The sequence below is a fragment of the Medicago sativa genome, chromosome 4 (genome assembly GCF_051527215.1).
Source record: "Medicago sativa cultivar Bolivia chromosome 4, Bolivia_mono, whole genome shotgun sequence".
Taxonomy (NCBI): domain Eukaryota; kingdom Viridiplantae; phylum Streptophyta; class Magnoliopsida; order Fabales; family Fabaceae; genus Medicago; species Medicago sativa.
In genome coordinates this window covers 52,449,565-52,464,409 of record NC_140752.1, presented here as the reverse complement: position 1 = coordinate 52,464,409, position 14,845 = coordinate 52,449,565, and the positions used below count along the sequence as shown (strand labels likewise).

The following is a 14,845-nucleotide window of genomic DNA, read 5'->3' as shown; positions in this document are numbered from 1 at the left end:
GTGATGTCGGTCCACCTCCCGTCTTACTTATTCATGTCTTGTTTTGTCAAGGTCACTTGTTATATACAGTCATATGGTCATACAGTCCTACATTCATACAAAGTCATACGTTCATACATTCATAACTTCACACATTCATGCATATATAACATGCACACAACATCAGTCATGCATAATTGCATTAGTCACCTGGAGTCATGTTTTACTATATCTCTTCAGTTCGTTCCTAATAAAACATTTCAAGTGTCAGTTTCTACAAACAAACAGCTTACAAGTACATTCAATTTCCCCAAGCGTCATCCCCAGTGCGTTGGGTCGCATATGTCGCTAAACATGTCTTTTGTCTCCATACAGCTATCTTACAGATAGTAGACAACATCTCGGTCATTTGTCTTCAATAAGCCATACAGGTAGTAGACAATGTCATTTTTTATTTTACCTTCATACAACTGTCATTGTACGACAGTAGATAACCCATGTCTTTTTTCTTCATACAGCTATCTTACTGGTAGTAGACAATGTCTTTTTCATCTTACCTTTATACGACTATCATATGGGTAGTAGGTAATACATGTTTTTTGTCTTCATACGGCTATCTTACGGGTAGTAGACAATGTCTTTTTCATCTTACCTTCATACGACTATCTTAGGGGTAGTAGGTATTACATATCTTTTGTCTTCATACGGCTATTTTACGGGTAGCAGACAATGTTTTTTTCATCTTACCTTCATAAGGCTATCTTACGAGTAGTAGGTAATACATGTCTTTTGTCTTCATACGGCTATCTTACGGGTAGTAAACAATGTCTTTTTCATCTTACTTGTCCTATCTTGTTTCATCGAGTTCACCTGTCATATGCAGTTGTACAGTTGCACAAGTAATACATTCATGCATATAAACATTCATGCATATATAACATGCATATAAATATCATTTATACATGATTTGCATTGACCACCCCGTGCCTTATTACAATTGTATACCACAAAAGTGTTATCCCCAATGTGTCTCAACCAGAGATATCACCAATCAAGTTTATTCCAAGTGGTAGGTCCCACCAATCATTTCACCAATACTTTTCAATTTCCAATTACCGTTCAATTTTATCTTATTCATCGTTGTTAGCCCTACCCATGTATCGATAACAGTCAATCTTATTTTCCCGCATATTCGTCTTTGATAGCCCTACCCATGTAACGACAACAGATAGTCTCTGTTTTCTGCATATTCGTCTTTGATAGCCCTACCCTTGTACCGGTAGCAGACAGATTTATTTCCCTTATATTCGTCTTTCATATCCCTACCCTTGTACCGGTAGCAGACAGATTTATTTCTCGCATATTCGTCTTTGATAGCCCTACCCTTGTACCGATAGCAGACAGATTTATTTCCTGCATATTCGTCTTTGATAGTCCTACCCATGTGACGGTAGCAGACAGTCTTATTTTCCTTCATATTCGTCTTTGATAGCCCTACCCATGTAACGGTGGTAGACAGTCTTATTTTCCTGCATATTCGTCTTTGATAGCGCTACCCTTGTACCGGTAGCAGACAATTTTATTTCCTATTTGTTTACCTTTCATTAAACTATCTTGAATACTGATTAGTAGGTGGTACCTATCAGTTTGTTCCCCAGTGAACTTGTGTTAGTCCCCCCAGCAGAATCGGATCCCTTTTCTTTAATGAACTCGGTTATCCTTCTATTTTTGTTCTATCCCCAGTCGGGTCATCTTCGTCGTCTTTGCATTCATACTTGCATCGCAGACATTCATATCATCATATTCATAAGCTTTACATTCTCCGTTTTTTTTAATTGGTCAAAAATGGCGTACTTGATATTTAAGTCTCTTCGACCAGTTGATTTAAAAAGTTTCATCTTTCTAAATCCCCGTGACAGAGATACTTAAATAGGGGCATCTGTCATACCCCATTTTTCAACCGTTTTTCAATTTTTATTTTACTCGTAATTTGAACCTGAGAAGTTTCGTCGTTTCAAACGAAATTTCGCCAGAGAGGTCTTTTAAAATACCTCATTTTGGTTCCGAAGGGACAGTTTTAAGTGTTTTATTTTATTGTTATTATTTTATTTTAATTTTACATCTTTTATTTTATTTTATTAGCATTTTATTTTATTTTAATCCTTTTTCTTTTATTTCCTATCTGTTTACCTTTCATTAAACTATGTTGAATACTGATTAGTAGGTGATATCTATCAGTTTGTTCCCCCAGTGAACCTGTGTTAGCCCTCCAGCAGTGTCGGATCCCTTTTCTTTAATGAACTTGGTTATCCTTCTATTTTTGTTCTATCTCCATTCGGGTCATCTTCGTCGTCTTTGCATTCATACTTACGTCGCAAACATTCATATCATCATATTCATAAGCTTTACATTCTCCGTTTTTTTTAATTGGTCAAAAATGGCGTACTTGATATTTAAGTCTCTTCGATCCGTTGATTTAAAAGTTTCATCTTTCTAAATCCTCGTGACGGAGAAACTTAAATAGGGGTATGTGTCATACCTCATTTTTTGACAGTTTTTCAATTTTTTTTACTCGTATTTTGAACCTGAGAAGTTTCGTCATTTCAGACGAACTTTCGCCAGAGAGGTATTTTGAAATACCTCATTTTGGTTCCGAAGGGACAATTTTAAGTGTTTTATTTTATTGTTATTATTCTATTCCTTTTATTTTAGTTTTACATCTTTTATTTTATTTTATTTTAATCCTTTTTCTTTTATTTTTAAAAGTCATTTTCGTTTATTATTATTTAATCATATTTTGTCTTATTTATTTTTTAGACCAAGTCTTTAGTGTCCAACTGTCCTTTGCATAGGATCCCTCTTGGGGGTATTTTGGTCCAATCCAGTTTTCAGTCATAACCCTAATTCATACCCTATATATAGACCCAATCACTGGGCTCAGATTTTGTACATACCCATATCCCTAGGCATAGAAAGCTGCGGCTGCATATTATTCACAAACACCAATTTCCTCATTTTTTCCATCTTTTTTCAAATCAAACACACAAAATTCTCAAGAACATCATCAATAATAAAAAAATTCGGATCCCTTCTTCACCATAACACAATTTTCGGATCCCTTCACCAAATCCAAAGCTGATTTCAAATCAAACTCAACACCAAGAGCTAAACGGAACCAAATCTGTGAAGGAAAGGTAGTGCAAACTTTTTTGTTGTTGTTTGATTTCAAGATCCAAACCGTGTTTATTCTTTCTTTATAAAAACTTTTTCGTGAAACAGAGAAGATGTAAGGGGTAGAGAGTCATCTCCTCCTTGTTCTTTGATGCCTGTTTTTTTTATTAAAAAAAAAAAGAAGAAAAGAAGTTCAGATCTAGAACAAACTATCAAGTTTTTGATCTAACTTCGGATTCAAGTTTAACATAAAAAAGGAAGTCTAGATCTGAAGTTGTTTTCGAAAACCGAGGGTTTTGAGTTTTCCGGAGCGGTTGTGCCGCCCTGTTGGGCTGACCACCGCCGCACCGGAAAGTTGTTGTTGGCCGGAGAAGAAGGGGAACAGGGCGGCGCTGGTGTTATAGTCTTAAAGAGAAGTGAGAGCAATTTTCTATGTTAGTGAGAGGAAGTGAATTGGGTTATGTTTTTTTTTTTATGAGTTTTTGTATTTATAATACTGATATTTTCTTTTAATTTTGTGTGTTTGGACTTATGGTGTTATCACGCACCTTCAGGGCTAGATCTGACGGCCAATGATGCTCCTGTGCTATTTCCTACGCGCCTCTCTCTTTGTTCCTCACTGTACTCCTTAATTTGCTTAGTCTTTGGATCTAGATCCAGTGGCTGAGATCAAATCTCCTAAGCCCACCGGATCTAGTTAGGCCCATTTATTTTCTTGATTTTTACTACAGTTTTGCTATTTCACCACCACCAACAAACTCAACTGCTCCGGTGGTCACCTCTGCCATCACAAACGAAGGTGAAAATGTTGCTCAAGATTTTAGATCTGTTTGTACAAATTTGGATTAAATTTTATGGAATCGACCCCATAGATCTCAAATTTAACTGCGGAAGCATCATAAGCATGTGCTGCTTGTTCAGCGGTATCATAAGCCACTAACCAGACACGAGTTTTCTTCCATGGATCTCGAATTTCTGCAACAAATTGACCCCTTGGTAGCTTCCTCACGACGCGGTAACAAATTTCCTTCACCGCCGTCTTCACCATGCTTTTCATCTGTTATGTAGCTTTTTTTTTTCGCCACCGTAGATCTAGTTGTGTAAAGAAGAACCACTGGCTAATTCACGGTTTTCTTCCTTGGCATATAATTTCTGAATTTTATCTACCTTGGTTTCTCAGTGTTATTGTCATCCGTTTCTCATAAAAAAAATAATGAATATTGTATTATATTTATACTCCAGAATTTTCCCGAACAATTAATTGGAAAGGTGGCTGATTTAATAATAAGTAAAGAGAAGTATAACAATTGTTCGGTAAAATTTTGGAGTATAAATATAATAAAATATTCATTATTTTTTATGAGCAATGGATAACAAGAACACTGAGAAACCAAGGTAGCTAAACAAAAATTCAGAAATTATATGTCAAGAAAGAAAATCGTGAATTTTCTAGTGGTTCTTCTTTACGTAGCTAGATCCACGACAGCGAAAAATAGCGGCGAAGAAAACGGAAGCTTCAAAATCGATGAAAAGCATGGTGACTAAAACAGTGAAGGAAATCAATTACTGTATCTTGAGGAAGCGACCATGGGGTCGATTTGTTGTTGAAATTCGACATCCATGGAAGAAAAATCATGTCTGGTTCGTGGCTTATGATACAGCTGAACAAAGCGGCACATGCTTATGATGCTTCCATGATTAAATTCGATATCTATGGGGTTGATTCAATAATATTTAATCTAAACATTTTACAAGATCCAAAATCTTGAGCAACATTTTCATCTTTGTTTGTGGTGGTCAAAACAACAGATCCAAATCACGGACATTTGACATATTGCCTTCACAGAACAAAGTAAGGTTTGAATCTAAGCAGAACTACTCTATAAGAATCAAATCCAAATCGGGAGATGGTATAGGAATCAAATTATAAGAAAAGTGATGAAGGACAAAAGGGGATATACTTTTGATTTGAATATATTTTTGAATAATGGAGGAGATTTTGGTATTAAGGTTAAAGAATGATGGAAATAAGCAGAAAATGACCAAACAAATTCCCAATCCAAGGAAGATGTTTAGCTTGTTAGAGGATCGCCACAAGAAACATGGTTTCTTGATAAGATTAAGTCATGGCTCATTTCAGAACCAAAAAAGAGACAAAGCTCTCACAACACATTAATGCATTTTTTTATTATCAAAAGTCAACTTTTTTTATTCAATTTTCATGTGTCTTTTATACACAAAGTTCACACTATTTTTATAAAAGAAAACTTAAAGGAAAATCATTAATTCAGAAAATAATGCTAACATAAATGCCTACGATGCTGAATTGTTATAAAAAGGTTGCAAATTGATTGCATCATTGAAAGGTTGCATAATTTCTCTTAATTTCTCATTTTAGACCATGATACAAGCCGATTTTTCTCCTGAGGTAAATATATGAAATGTAGATAATTTTCTACCCTTTCTAACACTTCAAAGAACACCTCAATCGGACATCCAGAACTCTAAATATGACAAAAACAAAACAGATATATATTGACATACGAAAATAAAAACTTTGGACTAAAAGTAATTTGGTTCTTTTATTCAACGATGACTTCATTATTCCTTTCAAGGTAGAGCATTTTAGGATCACATCATACTCCTCCTCTTCAAGAGAATTCGACCTCGAATTTATTGCTTGAATACCCCCTGGTTCAAAAACAAGTATATAGAATCCATCACATGTAACTTTAACTTTAGGGAGCTCTTCACTTTTATTGGAAGAATTTGTTTGCTTTACATCCACTTTTATTTCATTGACATATTCATCATTCCAAATCTCATAATTTCTTCCACCTGTTGATAAAACATTTCTTCACCGACTTTGTTCTCTTCATGGCATGAAAGAATGTTAGACAGTTGAACAATGCTAGAAGAATCCCAACATTTCAAAACATAAATCAACTTAGAAGAAGGTCCTAGTGTTGTAGTATGCCATGACTTCAAAATATTTTTATCTTGCTTTTCATTTTTCTTTTATTTTTCCGCTTCTTTTCTCTCGTCACTCTCTTTTCTTTCTTGCTCATATTTTTCTCTCATATCTTTCTTGCTCATATTTTTCTTTCTTTTCTCATTTTTCTTTTCTTTGAGAAAAGAAATCTAGCCGGTATAAATTTTTATTCTAAAGGACTCGTATCATAATACACCAATTTATTTTTCTACAAACGTTGTTATGAGAAAAATCCAGCCCGTAGATAAAAAAAAATTCTAAACTTTCTATTCTAAATATAATAGTATTTTTAGTGTCTAATTATCCTTTTTAAAGTCCATGACTATAACTTAAGAGACTACTAAATTAACTTAACATTTTTGTTTTACATATCACGTGATTATACTTTGTTAGTGATTGAAAAATCAAAGTTCAATATGTCTATATGTATGTATAGGGGGAACTGAAATAACTCCACAATAAAAAAAAGAACGGAGTAATTGAAAGAACAAAGGTGAGATAAGTTTAATATTCAATACTACTTTATTTTTAAAACCATAAAACCGTACTAATCAATTTTATTTCACTAAACAAGAATATATTTGTTCTCTTTTTCACAAATAGTTCTTGTGATTGTGATGATACTAGATTAGATCCTCAACAGAAAATGAAATAAAATAAAATAGGTACGGACTCTCTTATAGCATCAAAATTTACTAGATGTGAGAAATAATTTTAGGATTCGAAATAGTGATGAATGAGTTTCAAAGAGGAAAGCATAGGAAGAAAACATAAGAAGGACTAGACCAAAATAGAATCCGATCGGGGAAATGGAAACAGCAAAAAGTACATAGCATTATATCTAAGATAGAAAGGAATGAGATATTAGGGATAAAAGGAATAGCACATAGAGAAAGGATAATATACACACCTTGAAGTTTTTGATTTGGCTAACTGATTGTGCGACTCTTTCTACTCAAAGCTTCTATACAAGGGATATGCAAGTCTCAAATGGAAACATCTAGCTCTTTTTACATTATTTTTTTACGGTTATTAACTCTCCATACCAATAACTCTCTTTTTCTCTCATTTTCTTTTGATCTTCTCTCACCTCACTAGTATTCAATGATGCAAGAATAATCTTTTTGTCATGATGAACAAAAGAATATTTATTGGAATATCCTTCATGATTAGCCCTTTTATCAAATTGCCAAGGTTTCCCTAACAACAAGTGACTAGCCTCCATTGCTACTACACCACACAAAACAACATCCTCATATTTTCCAATTGAAAAACAAACCTCGACTTGTTTGTCAACAAACATTTCAACACTTTCACTAAGCCATTGAAGTTTGTAAGGTTAAGGATGTGGTTTAGTCTCCAAGTGAAGTTTAGAAACTAAACGTGTGCTAGAAAAATTAGAACAACTCCCTATTTAGAAGAAGTCTTACTTCTTTCTTATTTTGACTCTTTCAAAACTCTGAGCAATTTTCTTTTTCAACTTTTGAAATAATCGCTTCCCTATTTAGCAACCATGTTTAACCTTCCAAAGTAGAGAAACAAAGTTTCAATTTTATTCTTATCTGTTTCCATCTGCTTGATAGGCTGAAACTCTATCTTATCTTGCAGTTATAACATTGAGGTTAATGATCATATCATTATCCATTGTCGTTACCACTATGAGATATCTTATATCCACTTAATCGACCCGATGCTTCTGACAAGCATTCTTTTCGAATTTAGATATAGAAAGTTGCTAGGAAATGGTTGCTCGAGATTATACAGTTTTTCTTATTCTTAAGAACAATTCTTAATTTTGTATCAATTCAGAAACTCCTTTCTAAAGATTTTGTTCTTCGTAAGAACATTTAACAGTATAATAAAAATGTATATGCCGAAGAAATTCTAAATACAGAAAATAAATAAAATAAATGTATCATGATTTAAAAACATAATTAATTAGGTCTTTAATTAAATATGCTCCCGCTATTTTACTCAAATCAAATGACCTTCAAACATTTGATTCGGAAAATCCCGTTGGAAGATTTTCTAGTGGATTGAAATCCTTATTTCACCTTGCTTTAAGTCAACGGGGGCTGTACTCAAAACTCAGTTATTTAGGTAGGAACATTTCCAATTGTATCCTATACAACTTTCAAATCAATTGGGTGAATAACTCTTACTCAAGTCTATCATATAGACATTTCCCAATTATAGCTTCTAAATTTATTCTAATCTTATTAAAATTAATTTAGTTAAGTTAAACCCAAAGGAATAACACTTGGGTAAATTGGATTACCGCACCGCAACTTACTAGTATAAAACATGCGCTTCACGGAGGCAAAACCCACATATTCGATATTAGTCTTGAAGGGTGTTAAACTTTTGGAAAGCATTAAACTTAATATTTCATTTGAAGTAAATATATATATATTTTAATCTTATTAAAATAATCTAGTTAAGTTAGATCCAAAAATAACAATCGGTAAATAGAATTACCGCACCACAACTTACTAGTATAGAAAGTGCACTTCGCGGAGGCGAAACCTACACATTTCGATATTAGTCTTGAAGTGTGTTATACTTTTGAAAACAAATTACTTCATATTCTATTTGAAGGATTTTTTATTTAATTTTATCTCATTGATATGTGTATCTCATACACGCGTCTTTAAAGATCCATGACATTCATGCTCATAGAAAGCAAGTATATAAAACATTTAAAACATACATGCTAACATACATCTAAAACATGTTAAGCATACATCTCATACATGTGCTAACTAAACATACATTTCATGCTTCACATACATAAAATAATAAATTAGGTAGTATGGTTATGACCTCCTAATGCGTAAGAATTAAATAAACTATTTTATTACAATTCTTTGACCCACGAGCAAACTTCAAAAGTTTCTCCATCGGAATCATCTTTTGGCGTCGTCTTCTCTCCAACTTGAGCATTTACAATATTTAACACTTAAATAAATTAAAGTAAACCACGACACACAGGTCGTATTTAAATAAAATAAATCACGACACGCAGGCCGTATTTAAATAAAATAAATCATGACACGCATGTCATATTTAAATAAATGAACAAACTCCAATATAAACTAAGGTCATAACCATATACCATATATTAAATAATAATAACTATTTATTATTATTTTAAATGATTTTAGACTCAATCAAGATATGGAAATAATATTTTGACCGAGATATATGTCATATAAAATTGATTCATATATATGTATATATTCCTTTTGAAACTATTTTCAAAATCAATCGGGTCATAAATAAAATTAAAATATGCAAATTTTAGGACCAAATCTAAAAGATCATATCTGATTTTGAAACTTTTTCAAAATCATGATACTTTTAAATTAGAAACAAATTATATTAATATCATGCAAATCTTTTAAATAAATTCAAAAGATCATGTCTAATATTGAAACTATTTCAAATCATGATCTTCTAAATTCACTATCACATTTGGATCGTTTATTACCTTTTTAAACAACTTTTGAAAAACAATCCAAAAGGTAGAATTTTTATTTACTTAATTATAGTAATATCGACACTCAATAATTATTATAATTAAATCTGCTTTATTTGGGTGACCAATTTGTTTCCAAAACAAATTATGGTGCTAAAATTAAGCAAATATTTTATTACCAAATTCAAAATCGTATATGATATTGAAACTTTTTCAAAATCATCATATTTTAAATTTACTACCTTTCTACAATTGAATAAATTAATTAAACATAAATAGTTTCAAGGATTGTTTGTTTAGCATGAACAACCGGATCTTTGATGCTTCACCAGATTCGGATATCGAAGCTCAATCTCACGAATTGTTCAAAGTCACAATAATCTTCTTGAAAACAATTGATCAACCATAATAATACAACTCTTGTATAGTTAGGTACCCTAATACGACAATCAAACATCAATAGTTTTAACAATTGTTTGTTCAGTATGGACAACCGGATCTTTGATGCTTCACCAGAATCGGATATTCGGATATCGAAGCTCAATCTCACGAATTGAATACAAATTCACAATCAATTATACAAAACCTATTGAAAGAATGACACCATCGATATATCACATATACTGATGTCGTATCAGAATCATATATCACATATATGATTTTGTTCAATCAAATTTTTTTTAATTAAATCTTTATTATTAATATAAAACAATCAAATACACAATGCCTTTTGACAAAACCCTTTTGAATTAAGTCTAAACAAAATGTAATCAGTAGAGTATTTCCAACCAACACACGTTGGTTTGGCTCAGTTGGTAAGGAACGGGCCACTTCCTTGCAGAAGGTTGTGTGTTCGATTCCCTCTGCCGATGTGAGGGCAGTGTTGGTGGGTGATCTGTAAGTACCTCTATAAGTGTCCTTTGGGTCCGGAGGCGTGCCCTGACCCTGGTGGTAACCGGAGCCGAACCCACCTAAACTTTTTTTTTTAACCAAAAAAAAGTAGAGTATTTCCAAAACACGTTCTCATGGATGCATATATCACATATATATAAATCAAAGATCATTATGTTATCAAATTAAATATATTCATGTCTATGAAAACGACAACATACACAGATCATTTTGATGTAAGATTTTTCCTACATGTCATATAACTATGTACACGTGAGTATATATAGGATCGTTTCCACAGGGAGTTACGTTTATTATAAGCATTTTCACAATAGTTCACATTAAGGGTTTGGATATAATTTGTTTGTTTGTTTGTAACACTATATCCATAGATTACAAAAGTAAAAACGAGAGGGTATCGAACTATTTCGCTTGCGGTATAAGATAACGAGCAAGCATAACAGCAGCAATCTCTCAATCGATTAACAGATTCTAGCTTTATAACCAATATTATTACAATCATTTCTACAATATCCTTCGTGTCCAAAGCGACATCGTTATTTCCAAGTTAGCGTTTAAACATTCGTGTCCAAATTCCTTAAACGATAACAAAGTCGATCGGATAACTTAATCGACCGTGTCCAACCTGATTAAGTATCCGAAAGCATTAAAATCTTGATTAAAAGTAATTATCAAAGGTTTACAAACTTGTCATGAGTGATATAACATAAGATAGATTGTTATTCTAGTTCTAGATTCAAGATATATATCACATATATACGTTCTTGTATCGCAAAAGAAGATGAAAACGAATACACACTTCTATGAGAATCATATTCACATCGTTATGTTATCGAATTATCAACCGTCGATTCACACACGGAAATCAAAACAAAAATGCAGAATCGCAACACGTGGTTTATTTTTTTAAAACACAGTCAAACATATTTGACCAAAAAGATGCATACAAATATGAATATCATGATATAAACATTATTATGCATCAAACAGATTTGAATTAAATGATTTAATTAAAACCAAATGCTCTGATACCACTGAAGGGATTTTAAGAGGGGTTTTTCAAAATTTTAATCCTCTTTGCGGAAGAAATCCCATTGAAAACGGATCTTGATTAAATCATTGATCGCAAATCAAACAGAAACTTAAACACTTTAAGATTCATGTGTTTACCTCTTGAAGAGCAGAACCTTTGTAGAAGAAATATTTCTGATCACGAGCAAAGCAAAGCAGCGATGCCTCTACTCAGTCCACACGAACAGAACTTCTCCGATGACCGGTGCTAGCCAATTCCAACGGAGATTCAGAGAGACTAGGTTTAGAGAGCGGCGACTAGGGTTTCTAACTTTTAGAATTAGGTTAAGTGTTTCAACCAAAAGTTAGTGATGCTTCAACACAAGGGTTCTATTTATAGAATCACGTGTGGTCAGCAACACAATCACTTAAGTACACCGTACCTTACGGTGGACCGCGTTTCCCTAATTTTTGTAAATTAAATAATAAAGTCATATTTAATTATTTAATTACTAATAAGTCTTACTTATTTATTTCTCTCATCTATATGTCCTTTGTGTGTGACCCTCCTGTAACGTTGGCAATAATATTAAATCACATATTTAATGCTATAAACAGTGAGCGGTATCTAGCAACACATCACTGCTACCCAAGTGACGAGAATGTCATGTGAGCTGACGAAACCTTTCTGTGATAATGATCATGTGTAATATTACCCTTTTGCCCTTATGTCTATATTGAACACAAAGCATAGATCGTGTCATCCTTGTCTAGTTCAATATTGGGTTCGTAGACATTTCTCCTGTTATGTAGGAGGGGCAAATTCCATCTAGGTCACTCATGTCCCTCAGCATGATTCATGGAGTACCCATCAACCAACTTTATAGTCATCCTATTACGGACAACGTTTGAATGGTGACAAAGCACTCGACTCCAACATCTAGGGTACATAGTGGTTTCAGGTCGAAGGGTGGAATACACCACTATCACTATGAGAATATCTTATGACACTTTTCATAACTTTTACTATGTAGTATTCTCATGGCGGGTCAATCCAATATAAATATTACTCCTAATATTTATATCTATGTGAAGACTTGATAACTCTTTATCCATGATCTGTGAGATGTGATCATCAGTCTACTCACATAATAGTCTCTATGCTTTAATGATATCCCACTTCTCAATAAAGCTTGACTACGGATACTTTAAGAATAATTTCCTAATGTTTAACGGGGTCTCACAATTAAGTTATACTTAATGTTCCATTAAACAGGCTAACTATTCTAGGGACTTTATTATTTTGAAACAAAAACAAAATCAATAAAGAAATGCCTTATTATTATATATTCACAATATATACTTATATCAATATCATGATACAAAGCCAAACCCAATCAACATAGATTGGCTATTAGGGCTTACTCCAACATACTTTTCCCACCCTGCTGCCTTCTCGCGCGCCTTGCAAAATTTCCAAAAATGCCCCTGGTCCTGATTATATAATCCGGACCAGATTGTTAGTGATATCCGAAAAACGAATTCCGGAACCGATGTTTGTTGCTTTTTTGTGTCTTTCTTTGATGTCAAGGGTCTCTGTTGACCGTTATATGAACCCCACATACGCTGCAATGCAATTGCAGGGTTCATATGAACGTTCAACAATGACCATGACACCACCGACACCCCTAAAAAACTAAAAACATTTGAAGAAAATGTAAGAAAAGAGGTGAAGTGAAGAATGAAGGTATTTGTTGAAGATGGATGCCTATTTATAGCCTAAAACAAGTCCTAGGTCATTACTACAGTCAATGAAAACGTGTTAGTGGTTCTAACCGTCCAAATCCACATTGGACCGTCATAATATTCCTAAAGGCTCAGAGGCCCTCCATAAAGGCTCCAAAACCGCCAGAAGGGCTTTAAGGCCTCTAAAAGGCCCAGGCGCCCTCGAAAGAGGCTCTTGGAACCTCGGCGCGCTAAGCCTTAGGGAACCGCCTAAAATACGAGAATACCCCTGTTGCTTGGAAACCAAGCAACCAAAACCCAAGCCCATAGTAGGCTATAAATACTGCTCTTGAGAGCATTTCAAGGCATCTAATCATCAGTCTAAACCCTAGCATACGATTATTAACCCTAGAATTCCTTACCGTACTTTTGCAAGTACAGCTGGCGCCGTCTGTGGGAAAAGGTAAAACTAACCTTGACCACGTTTCTGGATCGCAAATCGTGATTCGGGAACCCTAAAACTGAACCTCTGAATCGTAAAACTCCCTTGCGATTTAGAAACCCCAACCCTTTTCAACCAACCTAAATCGCACCTCACATACGGTTTAGAGAAAAACCCCTCATCATGGCAACAACCGAAGAATTAGAGTCCATGCGAACTCAACTCGCTCAGCTAAAAGAACACAACGACGCTCTGCAGGCTTCAATGGAAACCATGCAGCAGAAACAACAAGAAGAAAGAGATGAATCCAACCATGGCGAGATGGACGATCCGGAACCCCAACCTTTGTCCGCCGAGATTTCGGGGGCACCAGTCCCCGAAAACTTTAAGCCCCCTCACCTCTACGTCTTCGACGGGAAGAGCGATCCCATTGAGCATGTCACGGCCTTCGACACCCGCATGGCTGTCGTCGGTGCCCCAGATTCCCTTAAGTGCAAGTTATTGGCCGGTACCTTCTCTGACGCCGCCTACGCTGGTACATGAATCTCCCACGCTTCTCCATCCTCAGTTATCCAGATATGACAAAAAAGCTTATCCAACAGTTCTCTGCAAGTCGCCACCGCAAAGTTCCTGCCACCAGCCTTTTCAACGTTCGACAGGGGCACAATGAGTCCCTTCGGGACTACTGGCAAGGTTCAACGACACGACTATAAAGGTAATTAATCCTAACCAGGAAGTATTTGTAGGCGCCTTCCAGAATGGCCTTAGGGCGGGCCAATTCAACGAGTCACTAGCCCAAAAACCTGCTGATTCCATGGAAGAGATAATCGCCAGGGCAGATTGTTACATCAAAGGGGAGGAAAGCAATGCAGAAAAGAAGGCAAGGGACGGCAAAGAGAGGGCGTCTAATAATTCGGAGCGGCGACCTTATCAACCACCTTCGAACAGGGACCGCGCTCCCTACCAGAGAGCAGACAGGCGAAACTATGCGCCTTATACCTACAGATCACGCCTGGAGAACTTCACTCCCCTGAACACAAGACCGGAACTCATCATGAAGGAAATCTATGAGACCAAGTTGATTCCAGAACCGCCTCCACCATGATTCGCCACCATGGGAGCTAACAAAGACAAA

General features: G+C 34.8%; 1 long non-coding RNA gene across 1 annotated transcript; it reads left to right on the top strand.

Moving 5' to 3' along the window:
- The first annotated feature begins 2,816 nt into the window (after positions 1-2,816).
- On the top strand, positions 2,817-5,145 carry LOC146929757 (uncharacterized). Its single transcript, XR_015006145.1, has 2 exons — positions 2,817-3,173; positions 3,705-5,145. It is a non-coding gene; the product is annotated as an uncharacterized LOC146929757 (long non-coding RNA).
- Positions 5,146-14,845: the final 9,700 nt, after the last annotated feature.